At 45.4% G+C, this 8,538-nt stretch overlaps 1 non-coding gene across 1 annotated transcript; it reads left to right on the top strand.

The window, feature by feature from the left end:
- The first annotated feature begins 6,425 nt into the window (after positions 1-6,425).
- Positions 6,426-6,500, top strand: TRNAT-AGU (transfer RNA threonine (anticodon AGU)). The gene has a single exon. It is a non-coding gene; the product is annotated as a tRNA-Thr (tRNA).
- The last annotated feature ends 2,038 nt before the right edge of the window (positions 6,501-8,538 follow it).

Genomic DNA, 8,538 nt, shown 5'->3' with positions numbered 1-8,538 from the left:
AGTTTTTTCTCACACCATTATATAAGGAGGAACTTGTTGAATACATGGAAAAAATATAATAAATATGGTGATGAGAGAAAACCACTTTGGATAGTGCCGACTGAGGTTATAAAATTGTCTCAAAGTCCACGAGAAGAGAAATACGTCTCATATGAACAACTGCTAAAATTTCAGGGAGGTAAAGTAGAAAAGAAATCGGCTGAAGAATTGCAAGGAAAATTTGATTGGTTTCAATTGCTTCAGATTAAAAGCTTGGTGGAAAAAGATATTAGAAGTACAGGTATAAGATTTGAAAAAACGGAAATGGAAAAAATGCTGTTGGGTGAAAATGAAAAATTGATTTCAAGGACTTATAAGTTGCTATTGAAATGGTCCACAGAAGAGGAGGTTGTGAAACCTCAAATGATTAAATGAGCAATAAACTTTAATAAAGAAATACAAATAGAGACGTGGGAACAGCTATGGAAGAACTCTATGAAAATTTCAACATGTTATAATATAAAAGAGAACTGTTTTAAAATGCTGTATAGGTGGTATATGACACCTAAAAACTAGCAAAAATGAACAATCAAGCTTCAGATAAGTGTTGGAAATGTAAAAAACATGAAGGTTCTTTCTGCCATATGTGGTGGACTTGCGAAAAGGCGAAACAATTTTGGCTAATGATTCAACAAGAGATTTCAAAAATCTTGGGATATAATATTAAGAGAGCACCGGATGTCTTTCTGGTGGGATTACAAATTGAAAGCTTTCCGAAGCAAGACAGGACATTGTTGTGGTATTTGCTTTCAGCTGCAAGGACATTGTATGCGCAAATGTGGAAGCAAGATAAAATACCAGAAAAATGGGACTGGATCTTAAAGGTTCTTAATTGGAGTGAAATGGACAAACTTACTAGAATCTTAAAAGACTGTAACCTGGAGAAATTTAAAGGAGATTGGAATAAATTCCAAAACTATGTGGAGATACAATGGAAGGTGAAGAGCCAGTTAGTGGTTTTTGATAATATTAACTGAACTTTAAAAGAGAAAAAGGACTGTGATTACTGAGTATTGCTTTAGTAATCAAATATAAGTAGCTGAGTTTATATAGTAAATTTATGTGAGTTAAAATGAGATTAAGATTTGAATAATTTTTAGTGATGATGTAATGACTACAAAATCTATGTTTAATGTTTAACAAGTAATAATTGAATTTTTAAAGTGCAAAGGAGAATAGATTATGGCTATCTGATTAAATGTGTAATACTGATGATTAAGTAGAAAGTATTAAGTAAAGGAATAAGAATAGTAGTTATATTGGAGTTAAGATAAAGTTAAGTGAATGATAACTTTTAGTTAAGATTCTATATATGGGAATTTTTACTTTTAAAAGGTTTCTAATTTGTTTTGTATACCGGTGGAGGTCACAATTTGGAGGGTGGGATGGGTGGGAAAATGTGTAATGTACTGATGAACTATATTTAGATTCTGATAGTAGAATATTTTTCAATATATTGCAAAATAAAAACTTTGTTATAAAAAAAAGAATAGGGAGGGAAGAGAGGCACACCCTATTTAATCTCTATTGTTACAGCCTTCCTTTGAAGTGCTAACTAAAGAAGGATATGGATCAACCACCACCTGGACCCTTCTCAGCAATAAGAACATACGAGAAGCCATGTTGGATCAGGCCAATGGCCTATCCAGTCCAACACTCTGTGTCACACAATGGCCAAAATATCCAGGTGCCATCAGGAGGTCCATCAGTGGGACCAGGACACCAGAAGCCCTCCCACTGTCCTCCCCACAATCACAAAGAATACAGAGCATCACTGCCCCAGACATAAGAACATAAGAGAAGCCATGTTGGGTCAGGCCAATGGCCCTTCCAGTCCAACACTCTGTGTCACACAGTGGCCAAAACTCAGGGGCCATCAGGAGGTCCACCAGCAGGGCCAGGACACTAGAAGCCCTCCCACTGTGGCCCCCCCAAGCACCAAGAATACAGAGCATCACTGCCCCAGACATAAGAATATAAAAGAAGCCATGTTGGATCAGGCTAATGGCCCACCCAGTCCAACATTCTGTGTCACACAGTGGCCCAAACCCAGGGGCCATCAGGAGGTCCACTAGCAGGGCCAGAACTCCAGAAGCCATCCCACTCTTGCTGCCCCCGCACCAAGAAGACAGAGCATCCCTGCCCCAGACATAAGAATATAAAAGAAGCCATGTTGGATCGGGGCAATGGCCTATCCCATCCAACACTCTGAGTCACACAGAGGCCAAATTCCTGGTGCTACCAGGAAGTCCACCAGCAGGGCCAGGCATCATGTAGAAGGTTTCCCAATGGTTCTTGTGATGACTCTCTGTATCTTATGCTTTTGCTGGGCACCTCCCACATTTGAGATGCGTTGGCGGGGTGTGCCAGAGGGAAAGAGGGCCAGAATCCTCTCTGTGATCTTCTGTCTTCAAGGGATGCAACCACATGCTTAGGAAAGCTGTCAGCTCAGATATGAAACTGCAGGCTCTCCATCTCCCACGCACCCTGTCAGCTGGAATCTTTGGTGCAATCTGCAAGCATCAAGCTCAAAACATAGATGGAATGGGTCCCTGTGTATCAGCAGCTGTTTGAGATGGTGCTTACCCAGTGCATTCACTTCTGTCTGCCGACACCTAGGAGAAAAATGGGAGCAATAGGGTCATTTTTTGCCCAACATGGCTTCTTCTGGCTCCAATGGCAACTCTTACAGACACGCAAGCTGGGAGGTGGATCCTGCAATCTATGGACACAGAGGTGTAGTGGTTAAGTGCACGGACTCTTATCTGGGAGAACCGGGCTTGATTCCCCACTCCTCCACTTGCAGCTGTTGGAATGGCCTTGGGTCAGCCATAGCTCTGGCAGAGGTTGTCCTTGAAAGGGCAGCTGCTGTAAGAGCCCTCTCAGCCTCACCCACCTCACAGGGTGTCTGTTGTGGGGGGGGGGGAGGTAAAGGAGATTGTAAGCCGCTCTGAGTCTCTGATGCAGAGAGAAGGGCGGGGTATAAGAACATAATAGAAGCTATGTTGGATCAGGCCAGTGGCCCATCCAGTCCAAAACTCTGTGTCACACAGTGGCCAAATATATATATATATTCACACACAGATACACACACTGTGGCTAATAGCCACTGATGGACCTCTGCTCCATATTTTTATCCAATCCCCTCTTGAAGCTGGCTATGCTTGTAGCCAATACCAGCTCCTGTGGCAGTGAATTCCACATGTTAATCACCCGTTGGGTGAAGAAGTCTTCTTTTCAATTCTTAACACATTGAGATCTAATTTACTTGGACGAAGATCCAGATCTTCATCAATTTGAAGCAGGAATTTTTTAAAAGTATAGTGAGAAACATTGACATATTGTTTCTCAAAATTAGGCTTGGCCTTAATTCGCCACCTTTGTTCTTTTAAAACATTTCACAATGGGCGTTTTCGCACTGACCTTCAAGTGGCGCGACCACCCTCTTCAAACCGGAGGATCTGCGCGGATTTCGCACAAGAAGCGCCGGCGCAGCCAAAAGAGCCGGCGACTTCCGTCGCGAAACCCGCTCAAACGGAAACCGCCAAGAAGCAGGAAAACGTTTGAGCGGCTTTTGCGACGGAAGTCGCCGGCTCTTTTGGCTGCGCCGGCGCTTCTTGTGCAAAATCCGCGCAGATCCTCCGGTTTGAAGAGGGTGGTCGCGCCACTTGAAGGTCAGTGCGAAAACGCCCAATGAGAAGTTTTGAAAACAAGGGAAGAACTGGATTTCAAACCTGCAATTTTGTTTTGTCGTTGAGAAAAAATTAAAATGCACCTCCGTTTGACCCTAAGAAGTAGACATGCAGCATCCCTATCTAATATTATAATTGTCCTATACTATGAGTTCCTCCTTAAAAAAAAAAAAAATGACAGGCCTGATTAATCTCTTTGATATTTCCAGTCACCCATTAACCTTGTTATCTTTAATCTTTTACACAGCACCCATCACAGCCTTTGATCTGCTGTAATAACTTCCCCATCATCCCTGATAATTGAGCCTGCTCGAGCCCTGTCTCCGTCACAACTCCTCTTGCACACAATCGCAGCCCCCTGAAGCGTAGATGGCAAACCCAGCTTTGTGTTTTGCAGAGGTAAAGAAGTCCTCAAAGGAAAGGAAAGGTGCTAATAACTCCCTGAAGACACAGAGCGCTTAGCAAACCACAGTCAGGCTTGACAATAGGATGCGCTTGCATGTGGATACACTCTCAAAGGCGGTTCCCCAGACAGAAGCCCTGTCCTCTAGGAATACCTCCTTCAAAGCTCTTTCCTATACAGCAGTTTCATAGAATCATGGAGTTGGAAGGGACCACCAGGGCCATCTAATCCAACCCCTTGCACAATGCAGGAAACTCACAAACAGGAAACTCACAAACATCGCCCCCTAAATTTACAGGATCCTCATTGCTGTCAGAGGGCCATCTAGCCTCTGCTGAAAAACCTCCAAGGAAGGAGAGCCCACCACCTCCCGAGGAAGCCTGTTCCACTAAGGAATCGCTCTAACCATCAGGAAGTTCTTCCTAATAGAATCCTAGAGTTGGAAGGGACCTCCAGGGTCATCTAGTCCAACCCCCTGCACAATGCAGGAAACTCACAAATACCCCCCCCCCCCTAAATTCACAGGATCTCCATTGCTGTCAGATGGCCATCTAGCCTCTGCTGAAAAACCTCCAAGGAAGGAGAGCCCACCACCTCCCGAGGAAGCCTGTTCCACTGAGGAATCATTCTTAACGGTCAGGAAGTTCTTCTTAATGTTGAGCCGGAAACTCTTTTGGTTTAATTTCAACCCATTGGTTCTGGTCCTACCTTCCAGGGCCACAGAAAACAATTCCACCCCATCCTCTATGTGACAGCCCTTCAAGAACTTGAAGATGGTGATCATATCACCTCTCAGCTGCCTCCTCTCCAGGCTAAACATGCCCAGCTCCTTCAACCTTTCCTCACAGGACTCGATCTCCAGACCCCTCACATACAGCATTCATACAGCCTTCAAAGTCATAGAATCAAAGTCATAACATTGGAAGGGACCTCCAGGGCCATCTAGTCCAACCCTGCCCCCCCCCCCAATGCAGGAAATTCACAAACACCTTCTCCACTCACATAATATCCCCACTGACCCCTGCAGGCTCCACGCCCTGAGGATGGCCCAAAAAACCCTCCAGGTTCCCTGGACAAATTGGCCTGGAGAAAAATTGCTGTCTGACCCCAAAGTGTCAATCAGCATTTCCCCAAAAGAGCTAGAAAAGGTCGTGAGAACTAAACCCTGATGCAGCCCTTCCCGCCCTCCTCATGATCTGCCTAATTCACAGAATCAGCATTGCTGTCAGATGCCCATCTAGTCCTGGGTATAATTATTTTAATGAAGTAGAGTGGGGTGGGGGCAGGTGGCGTCTCTACAACATGAAGGGCCAAGTTGGCAGTAAATACGACCTGGCCAAAAGGAGGAGATAGGTTAGTGACGTTATTGGTTTATAGCCAATCTGTCCTGTGCGCTATAAATACATAGAACCAGGGTGGTTGTTTTTTCCCCTAGGAAAAGAGGTGCTGGAACTCTCAAGAGAGAAATGGAGAAACATGCAGGGGCCCCTCATGAACTTTTACACATTTTTTTTTTTGAGAATTTTGTTTCCACAAAGAAGTTCTGGAACTTTGTTCCACCATTTTCCACTAGGAAAAAAAGAATTGCAGATTTATACCCAGTCCTTCTCTCTGAATCAGAGACTCTCACAATCTTCTATATCTTCCTCCTCCACAACAGACACCCTGTGAGGTTGGTGGGGCTGAGAGAGCTCTCCCAGAAGTTGCCTTTTCAAGGACAACCTCTGCCAGAGCTATGGCTGGCCCAAGGCCATTCCAGCAGCTGCAAGTGAAGGAGTGGGGAATCAAACTCGGTTCTCCCGGATAAGAATCCACGCACTTAACCACTACACCAAACTGGCTCTCTGCATAAACCCTACATAAAACCTATTTATTAGATTTATATCCCAGCCTCCCCACCAAAGCAGGCTCAGGGCGGGATATAAAGCTCTTGAGAGTTCTGTCGTGGAAGCTCACTGTGTGACCCTAAGTCAGTTATTTGCTCTCAAGGCTGTTAAGAGGATAAAATGGAGGACAGGAAAATGCACATCCATCACTCGTCGTCCATGCAGGAAGGGGGAGGGGGGGAATAAAAAAATGTGATGGGCAAGTAGAACCTCCAATGGAAGATGTGTTCTGGACATCCCTTGTTAACCGACCAGTGTGGAGATATCGTGCATTGCACCCCTGCAGCCCACAGCTCAGCACTCAAACTCTTCAGCCCTGTTCACGCTACAGGGAAAACAGTTCAATCCATATGTAGTGTCCTCAGAAGCCTAGCTTCTAAGATTTTGGCAATCCAAATGTTGAAGGGAGGGACGGTGGCTCAGTGGTAGAGCATCTGCTTAGTAAGCAGAAGGTCCCAGGTTCAATCCCTGGTATCTCCAACTAAAAAGGGTCCAGCCAAGTAGGCATGAAAAACCTCAGTTTGAGACCCTGGAGAGCCATGAATGGGGCTGTGGCTCAGTGGCAGAGAATCTGCTTGGAAAGCAGAAGGTCCCAGGTTCAATCCCTGGTATCTCCAACTAAAAAGGGTCCAGCCAAGTAGGCATGAAAAACCTCAGTTTGAGACCCTGGAGAGCCATGAATGGGGCTGTGGCTCAGTGGCAGAGAATCTGCTTGGTAAGCAGAAGGTCCCAGGTTCAATCCCTGGTATCTCCAACTAAAAAGGGTCCAGCCAAGTAGGCATGAAAAACCTCAGTTTGAGACCCTGGAGAGCCATGAATGGGGCTGTGGCTCAGTGGTAGAGAATCTGCTTAGTAAGCAGAAGGTCCCAGGTTCAATCCCTGGTATCTCCAATTAAAAAGGGTCCAGGCAAGTAGGCGTGAAAAACCTCAGCTTGACACCCTGGAGAGCCGCTGCCAGTGTGAGTAGACAAAACTGACTTTGATGGACCCAGGGTCTGATTCAGCATAGGGCAGCTTCATATGCTCATATATATGGAAGGGATGGTGGCTCATTGGTGGAACATTTGCTTGGAAAGCAGAAGGTCCCAGGTTCAATCCCCAGCATCTCCAACTAAAAAGGGTCCAGGCAAGCAGGCAAAAAAAACCTCTGCTGGAGACCTTGGAGAGCCACTGCTGGTCTGAGTAGACAAGACTGACTTTGATGGACCCAGGGGGGGTCTGATTCAGTAGAAGGCAGCTTCTTATGTTCATATAGAAGAAGAAGAATTGCAGATTTATACCCTGCCCTTCTCCCTGAATCAGAGACTCAAAGCGCCTTACAATCTCCTACATCTTCTTCCCCCACAACAGACACCATGTGAGGTGGGTGGGGCTGAGAGACCTCTTCTAGCAGCTGCCCTTTCAAGGACGACTCATGAAATAGCTATGACTGACCCAAGGCCATTCTAGCAGGTGCAAGTGGAGCATGGAGAATCAAACCCAGTTCTCCCAGATAAGAGTCCCCACACTTAACCACTACACCAAACTGGCTCTCCCGTATATACTGGCTCTCCCATATATATATGGGGAGGGATGGTGGCTCAGTGGTAGAGCATCTGCTTGGTAAGCAGAAAGTCCCAGGTTCAATCCCCGGCATCTCCAACTAAAAAAGGTCCAGGCAGGTAGGCGTGAAAAACCTCCGCTTGAGACCCTGGAGAGCTGCTGCCAGTCCGAGTAGACAAGACTAACTTTGATGGACCCAGGGGGGTCTGATTCAGTAGAAGGCAGCTTCATAGGTTCATATGTTCATCCCACTATCCACAATTCCGTTGATATGGACAGCCACCATTTTGTGTTCATGGGTCAAGACGCATACTTTCAAAGGCACATGTTTACGTGTACCAAAGCTGGAAAATATGCACAACGTTCAACTAACACTGTGGCTATGACACAGGAGGGTTGTGTGTAGTATGCTCTCCCATATCCAAACCAAACTGTTATTCTTTCAATTGCTTACTTTCACAATTTTGCTGTTGGATTCTAACTTTGTACCATTTTGCGTGCCTATCCTTACCCACAATCTATATGTCGCTCTGAAAGCTGTATCCTATTTCATTGTCTGATGAAGTGTGCTTCTTTCATACATCATTCTCAGTAAAACTTTGCAGGTCTTAAAAGATGCTTCTGGACTCCAACTTTGTTCTATTGCAGGGGTGGCCAAACTGTGGCTCAGGAACCACATGTGGCTCTTTCACACATATTGTGCGGCTCTCAAAGCCCCCACTGCCCTGTTGGCTGGCTTGGAGAAGGCATTTAAAGTTGCGTTCTTTCCACCTCTCCCTCCCCCATCTATTTGCCTCCTTCCCTCCCTTCCTCTCAAACATCTGATGTCCGTGTCTTGTGTGGCTCTCAAACATCTGGTATTTATTCTATATGGTTCTTACCTTAAACAAGTGTGGCCACTCCTGTGCTGTTGCTTCAGACCTACACAGCTGCGCACCTGGATAACTCTAGCCAGAGTTATAGCTTTCCTTTGCAC

This window comes from Heteronotia binoei, chromosome 1 (genome assembly GCF_032191835.1).
Source record: "Heteronotia binoei isolate CCM8104 ecotype False Entrance Well chromosome 1, APGP_CSIRO_Hbin_v1, whole genome shotgun sequence".
NCBI classification, from domain to species: domain Eukaryota; kingdom Metazoa; phylum Chordata; class Lepidosauria; order Squamata; family Gekkonidae; genus Heteronotia; species Heteronotia binoei.
The sequence above is the reverse complement of the archived record's forward strand: the minus strand, read 5'-3'. Positions and strand labels throughout refer to the sequence as shown.